General features: G+C 42.4%; 1 non-coding gene across 1 annotated transcript; it reads left to right on the plus strand.

The window, feature by feature from the left end:
• The first annotated feature begins 791 nt into the window (after positions 1 to 791).
• Positions 792 to 866, plus strand: Trnas-cga (transfer RNA serine (anticodon CGA)). The gene has a single exon. It is a non-coding gene; the product is annotated as a tRNA-Ser (tRNA).
• Positions 867 to 18,883: the final 18,017 nt, after the last annotated feature.

Genomic DNA, 18,883 nt, shown 5'->3' on the forward strand with positions numbered 1-18,883 from the left:
TAGAAATTTGACCTCTCGCCCTCCAAATTTGGATTTTGTTATATTTACTGTGACCTCATGCTCTTTCATGATCTGTAAAAACTGATTTAATGTGTCATTGTGATGTTCCCAAGAGGGTTCTGCTATAATCACATCATCAACATAACAAGTTCTTTTTTGTAAAATTTCAGGACTGAGTATAGTATTAAATCCCCTAATAAACGCTACTGATGATATGTTTAAACCAAATGGCAATCGAAACTTCCTGGCAGATTAAAACTGTGTGCCCGACCGAGACTCGAAACTCGGGACCTTTGCCTTACGCGGGCAAGTGCTCTACCAACTCAGCTACCGAAGCACGACCCACGCCCGGTACTCACAGCTTTACTTCTGCCAGTATCCGTCTCCTATCTTCCAAACTTTACAGAAGCTCTTCTGCGAGACATGCAGAACTAGCACTCCTGAAAGAAAGGATACTGTGGAGACATGGCTTAGCCACAGCCTGGGGGATGTTTCCAGAATGAGATTTTCACTCTGCAGCGGAGTGTGTGCTGATATGAAACTTCCTGGCAGATTAAAACTGTGTGCCCGTCCGAGACTCGAACTCGGGACCTTTGCCTGCCAGGAAGTTTCATATCAGCGCACACTCCGCTGCAGAGTGAAAATCTCATTCTGGAAACATCCCCCAGGCTGTGGCTAAGCCATGTCTCCACAGTATCCTTTCTTTCAGGAGTGCTAGTTCTGCATGTCTCGCAGAAGAGCTTCTGTAAAGTTTGGAAGGTAGGAGACGGATACTGGCAGAAGTAAAGCTGTGCTTCGGTAGCTCAGTTGGTAGAGCACTTGCCCGCGAAAGGCAAAGGTCCCGAGTTCGAGTCTCGGTCGGGCACACAGTTTTAATCTGCCAGGAAGTTTCATATCAGCGCACACTCCGCTGCAGAATGAAAATCTCATTCTGGAAACATCCCCCAGGCTGTGGCTAAGCCATGTCTCCACAGTATCCTTTCTTTCAGGAGTGCTAGTTCTGCATGTCTCGCAGAAGAGCTTCTGTAAAGTTTGGAAGGTAGGAGACGGATACTGCCAGAAGTAAAGCTGTGAGTACCGGGCGTGGGTCGTGCTTCAGTAGCTCAGTTGGTAGAGCACTTGCCCGCGAAAGGCAAAGGTCCCGAGTTCGAGTCTCGGTCGGGCACACAGTTTTAATCTGCCAGGAAGTTTCATATCAGCGCACACTCCGCTGCAGAGTGAAAATCTCATTCTGCAAATGGCAATCGTTTAAACTGGTAGATGTTACCAGTTACGATAAATGCTGTAAATTTTCTACATTCTGGGGCCAATTCTATTTGCCAGAAACTACTACCTAAATCAATTGATGAAAATAGCACTGTGGAAGTTTTGTATCAATTCCTCTAATTTTTCTGGGCCATCTGTCTCAGTGATTATGATTGTGTTGATCTGTCTGGAATGAAGGACTAACCTGATGCTCTCATCTCGTTTTTGTACAATATGGAGTGGGCTGTTATATGTGGAGGTAGCTGGTTCAATAATATCGTCATCTAACATTTTAGATATCTCCTGGAATACTTTATTCCTGTAGCTTAATGGGATTGTATAGGGTGGCACTCCAAATGTTTGTGCTGTTTTACTTCAAACTTGTACTGAAAGTATTTAATACTGCAAGTCTTAGGTAAAAATACCTGTGCTTTATCTCGTAAAATACCATCTAATTCTCTTTTACTGTGTTCTGAAATACCTTGAACTTCTGGCAATTTTTCGCCCATTTCTTTATGGACTTCTAACATGAGTTGAGGCGATTCCCCCTTTTGTGCATACCATTCTAATTCTTTATCCTCTTTATCTCGCGTCATTCTTAATTGTTTGTTTATAACTGGTATTTCTTTTAATTTTAGCTTTTGCTCAAAGAGAAGTGTGGCATTCCCGAATGTTACGCAACCTTTCCCCATATCTATTATCGCTCGTCTCTCATTTAAAAAATCTGCACCTGTAATCAAATCTACAGTTAGTTTAGGTATAATCACGAAGTTGGCTTCGATCTTTTGACCTTGACACGAAAGAGTTAACCTTGTTTGTCTCGTAACTTCCGCAGCATTGTTTCTAATAGGACCTCTTACTTTAATCTTACGTGTTTTCAGAACTGGCAATTCCTCATTGGCATTACACTGCATGAATAAATTTTCTGAGATCGCAGTCAGTTCACTTCTGCTATCAATTACAATATTGACTGGAATATGCTTTACCATGGCCTTCACAATTGGTTGAATTTGAAAGGGTTGGTTCTGTTCTTCTTCTTCTTGCATCAACAAATCCTCCACTTAATCATACATGAGTCTTTTTAGGAATTTCCCTTGTGAATTCTAACTTTCTGTAGGATAAGCTTCGTCTGCTACTTCTCTCTCTTTTATTTCCTCTTCTCTATTTCTTCTTTCATTTGCGCTTTCTTCAACATCCTCTACTTTTTCCTCATCCTCGTCTATCTTCTCCTTCTTCCTCGCTACTTCCATATAATCGCATCTAAATGCTCTAATTATCGCTTCATAGCTTCCTTCATTATATACATTGGGTTGTGTGCCCACTAGTAACTTATTTTCAACTTCTGTCGACTGCGCATTATCTTCATTGAATTCGCTTTCCCTGGTTTCCATCTCAAATAGCTCTGCAATACTCATTACTTCGTCCTTTCCTCCTACATTCGTTGGGCATGCATCTGGTAATTCATCTTCCTCGTCAGTATTCTCCCGATTAATTTCGTCCCAACACGATATTGTTATTTTCTTGTCTTCGTTTTCATCTGGTCCCTGCGGACTTGTTTCTTCCTACTTCTCTTCTCGTGATGAGATTTTTACTTCTCTGTTCAAGGTGCTGCAATTGTCCTGGGTCGGTGCGTTATTCTCTTTGACATGGGCCCTTAGCTGTCAATTCGAACGTTTATCGTGGTTTGGTGGTCTTACCTCCACCTCTTCTATCTGTATTCTCTTTTCTTGTTCAGCTTGTTGATAGTGGTTTCTTTGTTGATAATTTGTCAGTCTATTGGTTCTCCAGTACCCGTTCTGGTTGTCGTTATTCCCCCTGTAATAGTTGTTGCTGTTCCCAGGTGAATTATAGTTATTACCATATTCTCTTCTAAATCCATAACCGGTTATTTGTTGAAATCTGTTGTCGTTATTTGGTGCGAAGTTATCACGTGGTTCGTAATTATTGTTTCTTCGTACTGTGTCTTGTGGATTCCACTGCTTTTTGCTTTCGTTTTCACGTGCGCTTCGTCTTTTTCTTGCTTCATCTTCCGAAAATATAAACCCCAGGTCCCTTAGCATACCTTTAAATGCTTCGACGTCGTTGCCTCCGTGACCTACTAATGATTGCTGGTATTTCAATGGTAGCTTCATCACGCATAATTTAATCAACTCTCCGTCACTGTATGGTATATCTAACCATTGATTTTTCTTTGCCATTAATACGAAAAATTTCATGGAATTCTTCTCTCCTGAATTTTCGAAATATGGGTTCTGTAATAATTCGTACTTCACTCTGTTCTGAGCTTCGCTGGACCAATGTCGTGAGAGAAACTTCTCTCTGAAATCTTCGTACGATCGGCATGTCGCTACAACATTCTGCATGGATTCTGCGACTGTTCCTGACATGTGTGCACATATAAAGTCTAATTTGTGTGCGAGCGTCCAGTGTTTTGATAATACTGCTCGGAATTGATGAAAAAAAGTTCGTGGATGTCATAAGTTTCCTTCTCGAAAGTGTTGAAATTTTCTGACTGTGAGGAAATGATCGTTGTCGTACTTCGTCATAGTTCCATATGAAATTCGCAATTCTTCGCCACTTTTGTTTCTGATCATTTCTCCCGTCGTTCTTTCCGGTTGTGGTAGATCCATTGGATACTGTCCACTGTAACTTTCACCTACCCTTGCGTAATATCGTTGGAGTGGTACGCAATAGTTTTCTTCCATCGGTTGTGAACGTATAGCTGAATGCATTGCACTGTACTCTTCGCGACCTGGCTTTCCATTGTCAGGTATTGGTTCGGTATCTTTTCTGGGTAACCTTGCTGCTCCATTGCACGATCCAAACTGTCTTGAAACATACATTTGTGGTTCCGCATGTGTTTGTGATGACGTTTGTTCATACAGAATTTCGAAACGTGTTTGTTGCTGTGCAGGCTGTCTGATTTCACGCCTGATTTCCGCCTGTGATTGGAATCGCAAATGCGTAATATCTTCGTTAATTGCTTGTTTTTCCGGTGCTGTTACAGATACGGATGTGGTTGCAGAGTCTGTGTACCTTGTCAATGTCTGTTCTCAATTGATTGTGACCTGTTATTAAGTTTCCTATCACTTCTCTAGATTATTTTGCCTCGTCTTCAATATGACTTAGGTGTAACTCAATTTGTTTGTTTTGTTCTTTAATCTCACGCATTTGTCTCGTGGTTTCTGCATTCTGTATTTCGTTCGCTATGACCTTATTTTACCTTGTCATGGTTTCCGTAATTTCTTGTAATAATTCTGCCAGATTGGTGGGGCCTATTGCGTTTTCTTCAGACGTCCTACGACCTGTGTTTTCACCCAAGTGTTGGTTCGCAACCGATTCCATTGAACTGTGCTGTGACATGTTTCTGCTCGCATTCCTTGTACTCTGTGGTGAGGGAGCTCTGATTACTTGTACTATGGGTTCTACGTATTCAACATACATAAATGACCTGGTGGATGACATCGGAAGTTCACTGAGGCTTTTTGCAGATGATGCTGTGGTGTATCGAGAGGTTGCAACAATGGAAAATTGTACTGAAATGCAGGAGGATCTGCAGCGAATTGACGCAGTGTAGACAAGTGTAATGTGATGCGAATAGATAGAAAGATAGGTCCCTTATCATTTAGCTACAAAATAGCAGGTCAGCAACTGGAAGCAGCTAATTCCATAAATTATCTAGGAGTACGCATTAGGAATGATTTAAAATGGAATGATCATATAAAGTTGATCGTCGGTAAAGCAGATGCCAGACTGAGATTCATTGGAAGAATCCTAAGGAAATGCAATCCGACAACAAAGGAAGTAGGTTACAGTACGCTTGTTCGCCCACTGCTTGAATACTGCTCAGCAGTGCGGGATCCGCACCAGATAGGGTTGATAGACGAGATAGAGAAGATCCAACGGAGAGCAGCGCGCTTCGTTACAAGATCATTTAGTAATCGCGAAAGCGTTACGGAGATGATAGATAAACTCCAGTGGAAGACTCTGCAGGAGAGACGCTCAGTAGCTCAGTACGGGCTTTTGTTAAAGTTCCGAGAACATACCTTCACCGAAGAGTCAAGCAGTATATTGCTCCCTCCTACGTATATCTCGCGAAGAGACCATGAGGATAAAATCAGAGAGATTAGAGCCCACACAGAATCATACCGACAATCCTTCTTTCCACGTACAATACGAGACTGGAATAGAAGGGAGAACCGATAGAGGTACTCAGGGTACCCGCCGCCACACACCGTCAGGTGGCTTGCAGAGTATGGATGTAGATGTAGATGTAGACGCAAGTTAGAATCCTCATCGACTGTCTCTCTACTTTCCTGCTCCTCTGTCGTATGCTGACTTATGTTTTCTATGCCTCGACGTACATTATCCTCGTTATGGTGCGTTATATGTCCTATTTCTCGCGATACTGCATCGTCTGTTGTACTGTCCTCTATTCTCTGTCCATTTTCATGCTGGGTCTCTACCTTAATTCGGTCAAGGTTTCGATTTGCCATTGCTAATGTTTCCGAATACCTTATTTTCCGTTTTAAAAGCAATTCACGCGCCCTACTTCGAGTAAACATGCGCTCATACAATCTCACGCATTTAATAAACTTTTTGCTCACACGGCTTGACACTAATTATACCTAAGACTGACAATCCATTCACTTACTTGTTGGGTCAGAACCAACTTGTCAACGATGTATCCGCCACCTGTGCGCTTGCATCGAGGAGAAAACTTAATTCTAACAATTTTTAAAATTCAAAACTTAATTATGCTATTGTCTCTGCCAGAATGTCTCACTATCTATCGCTGCAGCTACTGTTTTCAACTATTTATGCCTTTCAAACATTTTTTTTATTACAAAAAATTTTTAACAGGATATTTTTCTGACCTAGTTAGGCATGTGGTCGACCTTCAATCATAGTATTTCACCATCCTGGCAGGGTAGCAATTTTCTAACATTCTACATGGTGTCTGTTGTTCCATATCATGTCTCCCTACCACTTTCGCGCAACGACGCTCTGAGCGTGTTTTTTAGGGAATTAACTAATTTGAACCTGGGACCTGTTGCTGGTAATGAGACGTCAGACCACACATGACATGTAGAATTCAGAAGAGTTCATTGAGATTAGCGATGATATAACCAAATACTTAATGATTTCAGCATCAGCTCCACTGCACTCCCTGTAAAAGAATCTTAAAACTAACTAAATTTAGTGGAAGGGGTTCAAGGCTTTCCTATTTTGAGTTAGCTGGTAAAATAACGTCGAAAAAGCAGTTAAGTTTACCATTGGAAATTTTACTCTACTCACAAAACATTGTTTATAAATTGCACTATTGATAAAAGGAAATGTTTTAATACAGGATGGTAAAAACCAATTGCGTTCAACAAAAATGTGAACGAATATCCTCTGAATGGGTTCCAAATTCTACAGTGAATCGAAGGATGACCTACGCCATATCACATCTATAATCTAGGTTTAAATTAAGTTTCACAACAGAGAAAACTATCAAAATGGTCTACAGTGACCCTCAATTATCTTTAATTACTTATCTAACTTGTCGTAAATTACAGTGGCTGATGTGGCTTCTCAATAACTATATAACAGAAAAATCATCGCGTTTCAGATTTTTACTTCAAGTGGCAAATATGAACACCATGAGCTTTAACTGACGATCACCACTAGTATTACGCAAAAAGGGGGTGTAATAGGTGAGACTTCTGCAGTTGGTGTTTATGCAGCGTTAGGGCGGCGCAGCTCCTCACATCTCGCCGTCTCGGAAGCAACTCTCTTCTAACTTCTCCTTACTACAACATACCGAATTTGGTTTAAAAAAAGTATGTGGCCGTGTTTTCATCTGACCAATCAGACCAATCAAACATTAAGCTACGCCTACAAAAATTCTGTCTATCCAATGAGAAACGTTATACTTTTCGTGGTGGGGCAATGTTTTTAAAGGTTGCAACGTAACAAAGACACGAAAAAGTCTCACTCTAAAACTTGCAGCTGGTGTGGCCCCGTTTAGTGTTATCGTAAGAACTATACTGTTCTTCTGGAGGGCTCTATCTTGTAACATGGGCTGGGGGGTGGTCCTGACGTAACAGAGACTCGAAGAAGTCTCACGCTAAAACTTGCGACTGGGGTAGCCCTTTTTGTGTTATCGTAAGATCGTAAGAGCTATGGTCTAGAGGTAGCGTCTTTGGTTTATAATCAAAACGTCTTCGGTCCCAGGTTCTATCCCCACTATTGTATAAATTTTGATAAATAATCAGCACTTCCGGCATAAGAAGTCAGTCTTAGTCTGCCAATGGCCTTGTCAAAGAGGGCGGAGGAGCGGATAGAGGTTTAGGGCACTCTCTTGTCCTAGGGGTGGGAAATTGCCCCTGAAGGTGGAAGAATCAGCAATGATCAACGACATGAGGATGCAGAAGGCAATGGAAACCACTACATTAAAGACGCGTAACGTGTATCCACAGGACATGTGGCCTGTAGTTGAAGAAGTGTCATGATGATCTCTCCATTGGCAAAAGATTCCGGAATAGTCCCCAATTCGGATCTCCGGGAGGGGACTGTCAATGGGGAGGTTACCATGAGAAAAAGATTGAATAATCAATGAAAGGATAATGTTCTACGAGTCGGGGCGTGGAATGTCAGAAGCTTGAACGTGGTAGGGAAACTAGAAGATCTGAAAAGGGAAATGCAAAGGCTCAATCTAAATATAGTAGGGGTCAGTGAAGTGAAGTGGAAGGAAGACAAGGATTTCTGGTCAGATGAGTATCGGGTAATATCAACAGCAGCAGAAAATGGTATAACAGGTGTAGGATTCGTTATGAATAGGAAGGTAGGGCAGAGGGTCTGTTACTGTGAACAGTTCAGTGACCGGGTTGTTCTAATCAGAATCGACAGCAGACCAACACCAACACCGACAACGATAGTTCAGGTATACATGCCGAAGTCGCAAGCTGAAGATGAACAGATAAAGTGTTTGAGGATATTGAAAGGGTAATGCAGTATGTAAAGGGGGACGAAAATATAATAGTCATGGGCGACTGGAATGCAGCTGTAGGGGAAGGAGTAGAAGAAAAGGTTACAGGAGAATATGGGCTTGGGAGAAGGAATGAAAGAGGAGAAATACTAATTGAGTTCTGTAACAAGTTTCAGCTAGTAATAGCGAATACCCTGTTCAAGAATCACAAGAGGAGGTGGTATACTTGGAAAAGGCCTGGAGATACGGGAAGATTTCAATTAGATTACATCATGGTCAGACAGAGATTCCGAAATCAGATACTGGATTGGAAGGCGTACCCAGGAGCAGATATAGACTCAGATCACAATATAGTAGTGATGAAGAGTAGGCTGAAGTTCAAGACATTAGTCAGGAAGAATCAATACGCAAAGAAGTGGGATACGGAAGTTCTAAGGAATGACGAGATACATTTGAAGTTCTCTAACGCTGTAGATACAGCAATAAGGAATAGCGCAGTAGGCAACACAGTTGAAGAGGAATGGACTTCTCTGAAAAGGGCCATCACAGCAGTTGGGAAGGAAAACTTAGGTACAAAGAAGGTAGCGGCGAAGAAACCATGGGTAACAGAAGAAATACTTCAGTTGATTGATGAAAGGAGGAAGTACAAACATGTTCCGGGAAAATCAAGAATACAGAAATACAAGTCGCTGAGGAATGAAATAAATAGGAAGTGCAGGGAAACTAAGACGAAATGGCTGCAGGAAAAATGTGAAGACATCGAAAAAGATATGATTGTCGGAAGGACAGACTCAGCATACAGGAAAGTCAAAACAACCTTTGGTCACATTAAAATCAACGGTGGTAACATTAAGAGTGCAACGGGAATTCCACTGTTAAATGCAGAGGAGAGGGCAGATAGATGGAAAGAATACATTGAAAGCCCCTATAAGGGTGAAGATTTGTCTGATGTGATAGAAGAAGAAGCAGGAGTCGATTTAGAAGAGATAGGGGATCCAGTACTAGAATCGGAATTTAAAAGAGCTTTGGAGGACTTACGGCTAAATAAGGCAGAAGGGATAGATAATATTCCATCAGAATTTCTAAAATCGTTAGGGGAAGTGGCAACGAAACGACTATTCACGTTGGTGTGTAGAATATATAAGTCTAGCGACATACCATCTGACTTTCGGAAAAGCATCATTCACACAATTCCGAAGACGGCAAGAGCTGACAAGTGCGAGAATTATTGCACAATCAGATTAACAGCTCATGCATCGAAGCTGCTTACAAGAATAATATACAGGAAAATGGAAAAGAAAATTGAGAATCCGCTAGGTGAGGATCAGTTTGGCTTTAGGAAAAGTAAAGGCACAAGAGAGGCAATTCTGACGTTACGGCTAATAATGGAAGCAAGGCTAAAGAAAAATCAAGACACGTTCATAGGATTTGTCGACCTGGAAAAAGAGTTCGACAATATAAAATGGTGCAAGCTGTTCAAGATTCTGAAAAAGTTGCGGTAAGCTATAGGGAGAGACGGGTCATATACAATATGTACAACAACCAAGAGGGAATAATAAGAGTGAACGATCAAGAACGATGTGCTCGTATTACATCGTAGATCGTACATCAAGGAAGCAATGATGGAAATAAAAGAAAGGTTCAGCGGTGGAATTAAAATACAAGGTGAAAGGATATCAATTATACGATTCGCTGATGACATTGCTATCCTGAGTGAAAGTGAAGAAGAATTAAATGATCTGCTGAACGGAATGAACAGTCTAATGAGTACACAGTATGGTTTGAGAGTAAATCGGAGAAAGACGAAGGTAATGAGAAGTAGTAGAAATGAGATCAGCGAGAAACTTAACATCAGGATGGATAGTCACGAAGTCGATGAAGTTAAGGAACTCTGCTACCTAGGCAGTAAAATAACCAATGACGGACTGAGCAAGGAGGACATCAAAAGCAGACTCTCCATGGCGAAAAAGTTATTTCTGGCCAAGAGAAGTCTACTAATATCAAATACCGGCCTTAATTTGAGGAGGAAATTTCTGAGGATGTACGTCTGGAGTACAGCATTGTATGGTAGTGAAACATGGATTGTGGGAAAGCCGGAACAGAAGAGAATCGAAGCATTTGAGATGTGGTGCTATAGACGAATGTTGAAAATTAGGTGGACTGATAAGGTAAGGAATGAGGAGGTTCTACGCAGAATCGGAGAGGAAAGGGATATGTGGAAAACACTGATAAGGAGAAGGGACAGGATGATAGGACAATAGGACATCTGCTAAGACATGAGGGAATGACTTCCATGGTACTAGAGGGAGCTGTAGAGGGCAAAAACTGTAGAGGAAGACAGAGTTTGGAATACGTCAAGCAAATAATTGAGGACGTAGGTTGCAAGTGCTACTCTGAGATGAAGAGGTTAGCACAGGAAAGGAATTCGTGGCGGGCCGCATCAAACCAGTCAGTAGACTGATGACAAAAAAAAAAAAAAAAATGGTTGCACTATCGGTCGGAGGACGGCATTCACCGATCGTACAGCCGTTAGGGCGCTTTCCATGACCGCCAGCGGCGTACATGGGCCCCACATAATGCCACCCCAAAACAGCAGGGAACCTGCACTCCCTGGATAGTGTGTCTAAGGCGTTCAGCCTGACCGGGTTGCCTCCAAACACGACTCCGGCGATTGTCTGGTTGAAGGCATATGCGACACTCATCAGTGAAGAGAACGTGATGCCAAACCTCAGCGTTCCATTTGGCATGTTGTTGGGCCCATCTGTACCGCGCTGCATGGTGTCGTGGTTGCAAAGATGGATCTCGCCATGGACGTCGGGAGTGAATTTGCACATCACGCAGCTATTGTGCACAGTTTGAGTCGTAACACGACGTCCTGTGGCTGCACGAAAAGCATTATTCAACATGATGGAGTCGCTGTCAGGCTCCCTCCGAACCATAATCCGTAGGTAGGTGCCATCCACTGCAGTAGTAGTAGCCCTTGGGCGGCCTGAGCGAGGCATGTCATCGACACTTCCTGTCTCTCTGTATCTCCTTCTTGCCCGAACAACATCGCTTTGGTTCACTCCGAGACGCCTGAGCGCTTGTCTTGTTGAGAGCCCTTCCTGGCACAAAGTCTCTAAGGTCGAACAGTTGTAGAATGTTCGAGTGTAATGACTTTTCTGGTGACTAGAAATCTACTCTGTAGGAATCAGCATGGGTTTCGAAAAAGACGATTGTGTCAAACCCATCTCGCGCTATTCGTCGACGGGACAGTGGCTCAAAGACACGGCTTCCCAGGTAGATACCGTGTTTCGTGACTTCCGCAAGGCTAATGATACAGTTCCCCACAGTCGTTTAATGAACAAAATAAGAGCATATGGACTATCAGACCAATTGTGTGATTGGATTGAAGGGTTCCTGGATAACTGAACGCTGCATGTCACTCTCAATGGAGATAAGTCTTCGGAAGTAAGAGTGACTTCAGGTGCTAATCACAATATATATAAATGACCTTGTGGATAACATTGGAAGTTCACTGAGGCTATTTGCAGATGATACTGTAGTATATCGAGAGGTTGTAACAATGTAAAATTGTACCGAAATGCAGTAGGATCTGCAACGAATTGACGCATGCTTCAGGGAATGGCAATTGAATCTCAATGTAGACAAGTCTAATGTGCTGCCAATACATAGAAAAAAGATCCTTTATCATTTAGCTACTATATCGCAGGTCAGCAACTGAAAGCAGTTAATTCCATAAATTATCTGGAAGTAGGCATTAGGAGTGATTTAAAATGGAATTGCCATATAAAATTAATCATCGGTAAAGCAGATGCCAGACTGAGATTCATTGGAATAATCCTAAGGAAATGCAGTCCGAAAACAATGGAAATCGGTTACAGTACACTTGTTCGTCTACTGCTTGAATACTGCTCACTGGTGTGGGATCCGTACCAGATAGGGTTGATAGAAGAGATAGAGAAGATCAAACGGAGAGCAGCGTGCTTCGTTACAGGATCATTTGGCTCGGCTCTGAGCACTATGGGACTTAACAGCTGTGGTCATCAGTCCCCTAGAACTTAGAACTACTTAAACCTAACTAACTTAAGGACATCACACACATCCATGCCCGAGGCAGGATTCGAACCTGCGACGGTAGCATACAGGATCATTTAGTAATCGCGAAAGCATTACGGAGATGATAGATAAACTCCAGTGGAAAACTCTGCCAGAGAGACGCTCAGTAGCTCGGTACTGGCTTTTGTTGAAGTTTCAAGAATATACCTTCACCGTAGAGTCAAACAATATATTGCTCCCTCCTACGTCTATTTCGCGGAGAGACCATGAGGATAAAATCAGAAAGATTAGAGCCCACACAGAGGCATACCGACAATCTTTCTTTCCATGAACAATACGAGACTGGAATAGAAGTGAGAAACGATAGAGGTACTCAAAGTACCTTCGCCACACACCATCAGGTGGCTTGCGGAGTATGGATGTAGATGTAGATGTAACAACGCGTACGCGATCGAACCGCGGTATTGACCGTCTAGGCATGTTTGAACTACAGGCAACACCAGCCGTGTACCTCCTTCGTGGTGGAATGACAAACCGATCGGCTATTGGGCCTCCTTCATCTAATAGGCGCTGCTCATGCATGATTGTTTACATCTTTGGGCGGATTTAGTGACATCTCTGAACAGTCAAAGGGACTGTGTCTGTGATACAATATCCACAGTCAACGTCTATCTTCAGGAGTTCTGGGAACCAGGGTGATGCAAAAGTTTTTTTGATTTGAGAATGTCCGAATTACGGCCAGTTCTCACAACAGTGCTTGTCTTTAAGTATTAAAGTGAAGAATCGTTGCCCTTATTAGATTTAAACCATTCCCTAGAGTGTTGTGTAGGAGAGTGGATCGATGTCACATATATTACTTTTAATAGTGTTAAAAAACGTTCAAATGTGTGTGAAATCTGATGGGACTTAACTGCTAAGGTCATCAGTCCCTAAGCTTACACAATAGTTAACCTAAATTATCCTAAGGACAAACACAAATAACCATGCCCGAGGGAGGACTCGAACCTCCGCCGGGGCCAGCCGTACAGTCCATGACTGCAGTGCCTCAGGCCGCTCGGCTAATCCCGCGCGGATTTTAATAGTGTGAGGAGGGTGTACTCAAGGGATGCGGTGTTAAGATGAAACTGCTATATTATCCTACAAATGATCAAAACTATGTAACATGAGACCAGGAAGATAAATTCTAACAGAGCTGTGGTGATGCTACTTGGCTCTGAGCACTATGGTTCAAATGGCTGTGAGCACTGAGGTCATCAGTCCCCAAGAACTTAGAACTACTTAAACCTAACTAACCTAAGGACATCACAAACATCCATGCCGGAGGCAGGAATCGAACCTGCGACCGTAGCGGTCACGCAGTTCCACACTGTAGCGCCTAGAACCGCTCGGCCACTCCGTCCGATGATGCTACTGTAAACAGCAATAAGACTGTTTCATCTCCTTTGTCTAATGATGGTGGTGCTTATTCCCTCTCAAGAAGTTGTTGCTTCTTCGTGTGCATTTTCCAGCAGCAGTGTGTTTGTTGTATCAGCGATCGAAAATATTTAAGCCCGTTTTTCTTCACTTTGTTTCCTAGTGAGACGTAGCCCCATCCATCAAAACCAATACTACTATTAATATTAATTATATTCAGGACTGACATGGGAAGTTTGATTGAGGGTATGTACGTTTCCTACTTTGAAAGACTTATAAAATCCATTAATTTCCTAAGAGACATAACAACAGTATCCAGACGTTGTTCTAGTTCTTATAAGCAGCTCAAGCCACAGATACATACTGACAATGCCTTTCAAAGTACGGGAATAGTGTAGAATGAAGCATGATTTATCCATACTGGATCAGAGGTCGTGGTTGTCAATGTCAATAGTAAAAAATGTATCGGCTCAACCACTGGTTGAGCCGATATATTTTTTAACATAGGATGAAGTAGTTTTACAATTTTAAAGTTTGTCACCGTAGTGAAAGGGCCAACATACTTGCGGGGTTGTTGTTTATCTGATGTTGGACAAATAAATCATCCATTAGAGTAATAAGAGCGGTACATTCCACAGGACTAATACTTCGGAAACCATATGGCTTTAACAGTATAGCATTTTTAAGTGCGGAACCGTGTAATCATCAAAGTGTGTGTTTATGCTTTGTGCTCGTAACTGTCATGCTGGTACCTCCCTGGTATAAACTCTGACCAGTGAAATAATGTGTCAGAATTGACTGCATGCTTGATTTACGTGAAATGTTTCAAACTCCCTATGTCTGGAACTCCATCATGTACAAATCACACGTTGCTTCTTAACTGTCTGTTATAACAACACTTTCATGTCTATTATACTTTTTACAGCGATAAGAAGTGCGACACTTCTCAACACGCGCACATATGAGGAGATCTTGTGCTTATGGGCGGGCGTCGTGGATAAGATTAGTGCTGCAGGAAGGATTGGTGAAGGACAATGTGGGAGGGCTCTGTCAATCTCCGACTCTATCCTGCGAATGTGACAATACTTTGTTGCGCCAACCCACACAGGGAAAGATGGCCAGTCGTAATCGTAAAATCTGTACTATGATCGATGTGCTGGAAATATGTAAATAACCTCTTTGCATCGGTACAGGATGCTGTCTGGTATACTTCTGTGTATGTTGTCGACTGGATGTACTGCGCGGTTATCCAACTGGATTTGCAGTTTAGTATATGGCACTTGCAAACTAGCGCAGGAGTGATTTACCGATGATGCAGAAATTCGTAAGCGTTTTGTCATGTCATTGACTGGCATTGAAATTACGGAACAACAGGTATAATTGCAAAAATTGATCTCGTTATCTCCTGCAGTCTATATCACAGTACATCGTCCCATATCAATGGTGCCTTTCCCATCCCGACCGTCCACTGGGTAAGCTGTTGATTACCGCATAATGACTGACTGACACCACTCAGTTGAGATGGAGGAAGCCTTGGCAGAACACTGGGTATATCCTACTTGTCGTATGTACAGTCGTGGACAAAACGAGCGAGACCCCTCGCCTTTTCGTTATGCTGATACGCGAAGCTTTAAAGTTTGCTACACAGCATAACAGACAAGGCGACGAAGTGCTACCAACATACTATGCACAGGCATGAAATTGACAAACTGCCAGGCACGTAAGTCTGGATTGCAAGAAATCCTGTAGATCTAGTCAAGTTGATGTAAGAACGAAATTATGTTGTAATAGCGACAGCTGAGTTACATTTGATTTGAACATCTAAGTTTTTCGCTATTTATTTATTTTTTGCACATTATTTTCAGCCATAGACAAACACCTAGGTGCGCCGGCCGCGGTGGTCTAGCGGTTCTAGGGGCGCAACCCGGAACCGCGTGACTGCTACGGTCGCAGGTTCGAATCCTGCCTCGGGCATGGATGTGTGTGATGTCCTTAGGTTAGTTAGGTTGAATTACTTCTAAGTTCTAGGCGACTGATGATCTGAGAAGTTAAGTCGCATAGCGCTCAGAGCCATTTTTGAAACACCTAGGTGAGTTAAATTGATACTGAAATAAAGTATTATGCATGGACCAATAGCAATAAAATCTTAGCTACTTAATATGGCACTGCAGTGTCTGCCAACGTCTTCAGAAGTGGATATTGCATACGACGTTCCTAGAGTGTTTATGAGTGGGTACTGCAGACATCTGCAAACAAAATTTGAATGTAGCTTCGTAAAAGTTCCGTGATCAAACGATCTGAGCTGCTGGCGAATACGGTTTATCCTCACTAGACAGTATGTATTATCATTATACGAGAGGTGAAAAGGGTTTCGCCGGGTGGGATGGCCGAGCGGTTCTATGCGCTTCAGTCACGAACCGCGCGGCTGCTTCAGTCGCAGATTGGAATTCTACATCGGGCATGGATGGGTGGGTTGTGCTTAGGTTAGGTAGCTTTAAGTAGTTCTAGGTCTAGGGGACTGATGACCTGAGCAGTTTGGTCGCATAGTTCTTAGAGCCATTTTTTAACCTTTCACGTAAATTTTCTCTACATAAACGGCCGTCTCTTTAGATTGCGTTGACATAGAAGCTCACTTTTTTTACATCTCCAACTGCGATACATTTCCGCTTATTATGTCTACCCGTACTCGAGGTAAACAGGTTTTAAGGGTTGGGTAGGCAGACGGTCAAGAAAGTGAGACTAGTAGGGTTCCTTTTTTTGCCGATTTAGGTGACGAAATCCTAACAACGAAAATAGCTACTGCAGTTACTGAAGATGAGGGTCGCATAAATAATTCCCCCTACTCATTGTTCTAGTTGCAGTCGATACATCAGCATATTAATCGTAGCTACGCTTTCGATCCAAATCACGTTTACAGGACTGGAAATAAAATCCATTTGTCTACACATGTGGTAATTCAGATCCAAGTAATAATGCCACCGCGTCTTATAAGTGCGAGCACTACCATTCGTTAAGAAACACTTCGGCTAATGAACGTTTTCTGGTTGTGGGTGTGTCATGGAGCATTCGAAACATTGTAGAATACGTTTGGTAACTAGGTCGCCATTTATTTCCTGGGGTGGTGCAGAATTATCCTACTAAATTTACTCGATAATAACAGTATTTTGTTATTTCCATAAACATCCCGAATGATTGTCACATAAGCGGTGACATAAAGGTAGAAAATTCATGTTTTGAGTCCAAAAAGTTCTATGCAACAGGAATTGCATATCATTTTGCCATTGTCATTGCGAAATTTCCGTCACAATAATAGAGGGGTATTTGTCTGGTTTGTCTGCTAGTGTAGTGAAAGGTGTTTGCTACTGCAAGGGAGGTCTGCTTTGTTTTCGGTTCTAATCTCGATGGAGGCAGATAGACTATCGCGTCCGCAATATGTTTTATTGCTACCTTTATTCTGTACCGGCGCCCTGTGGATGTCAGTATGCAACTCTTGTAGAATTTTATAGTTTTTACTGCCTATTTTTTCCGCTTCTGTCAATAAGTGTAGCACTGAATGATTTTTAGCTGAATTTCGTTGTGAACCTTTACGCATTGCTAAATTTGCACACTTTCATGGTAGGTCAGCAACGGTAATCCAGCATGACTGTCCTGAACGTTTCCGCGGCCGAATGCTCATAATATTTTGCTAATTCTTAGCGATCTGGGGTACTTTGCCTTACTAAAACAGTTATGTTATCTCGATAAGCTGAAATTCATTTTGTTAGTACAGGCCATACTAATTAGCGTTTCTTCTTTCATTTATTCTTATATTTTTGTGTTCAACACACTAATCAGCATTAATAGTCTTACCCATGATTGAAAACAGTTTGACAAAGTTCGGATAGTTTTTCAATTTCACGCTTGTGCATAGTATATTGGTAGCACTTCGTCGCCTTGCCTGTTATGCTGTGTAGCAGACTTTAAAAGCTGTGCGGATCAGCATAACGAAAAGGCGAGGGGCTCCCTCGTTTTGTCCACGACTGTACATGACTGCAAAATGAAGGAACAATGCTTTCCGAAATGGAACACCGAGACATCCACTACCCTGTCGATGGGGAAGATGAAATTAACTGTACAGGTCACCACCTACAAATAGCTGCTGGAAGCGATCTACAATACAGCAAACTCTTCCAATTTCCGTATGTCGCGATGCATTCCACATTTTTGTCAATGAAATACGTTGACTCTGTGTTTTATTTCTACCAGCCTATGTTGTGGTACCTGTATAGTTTACACCACGCGATGTTCAGCTTTCTGTGAGAGACAAAGATCGAAACGTGTTAATGTCAGTTTATCAGCAACTGACACAGACCTCGAAGTCACCATAGAAAAAACAAAGTGTATGGTGGTGTACACTGATTGGATGAGGTACAACAAAAAGTGTTAAACTGCATATGAAGGAACAATACAGGATATGTCTTCCTACAGTACAGGTGATGAAATTTTACACTGGTCTGTGGAAGAAACTTCCTTTGATCACGAGCCACCTGCTCCAGTGAACCAATACCTGGATATTTAATAGGATCGCCACATATGGTCCATGCCGGAAAGCAGACTGTATTTGTTTCAGAAATACCAGAAGACAGGGATGCGGTAGTACCTTATAGAGTTCTCTAATGGATGACACTAGCGGAATTTTGTAGTTTGTAGGTTTTCTCTGTGGGATGGTACAAAATACCGCGGTCACAAAATGGTTCAAATGGCTCTGAGCACTATGGGACTTAACTTCTGAGGTCATCAGTCCCCTAGAACGTAGAACTACTTAAATCTAACTAACCTAAGGACATCACACACATCAATGCCTTAGGCAGGATTCGAACCTTCGACCGTAGCGGTCGCCTGGTTCCAGACTGTAGCGCCTAGAACCGCTCGGCCTCTCCGGCCGGCTTACCGCGGTTACAGAGAATGTTTGGGTGATAGACATGAATGCAGAATGAGAGATGCAGATCTCCATCAGACTGCAGTGCCTGTATGTACTTTTGAGATTTATCGGAATGCAGTAGCAAATTCCTCGTCCTTCTTCCATGCCCCGTATGGTGTTGAACTTCCTATTTTTCCCAACCATAACTGCTTGTACTATATTTTCTACTACGTCATGCTGCAGGGCAGAGCTTCATTTGATGCTGGCCTTACACACTGTACTGAGATGATGGA

Source organism: Schistocerca gregaria, chromosome 4, assembly GCF_023897955.1.
Source record: "Schistocerca gregaria isolate iqSchGreg1 chromosome 4, iqSchGreg1.2, whole genome shotgun sequence".
In the NCBI taxonomy this organism is placed as follows: domain Eukaryota; kingdom Metazoa; phylum Arthropoda; class Insecta; order Orthoptera; family Acrididae; genus Schistocerca; species Schistocerca gregaria.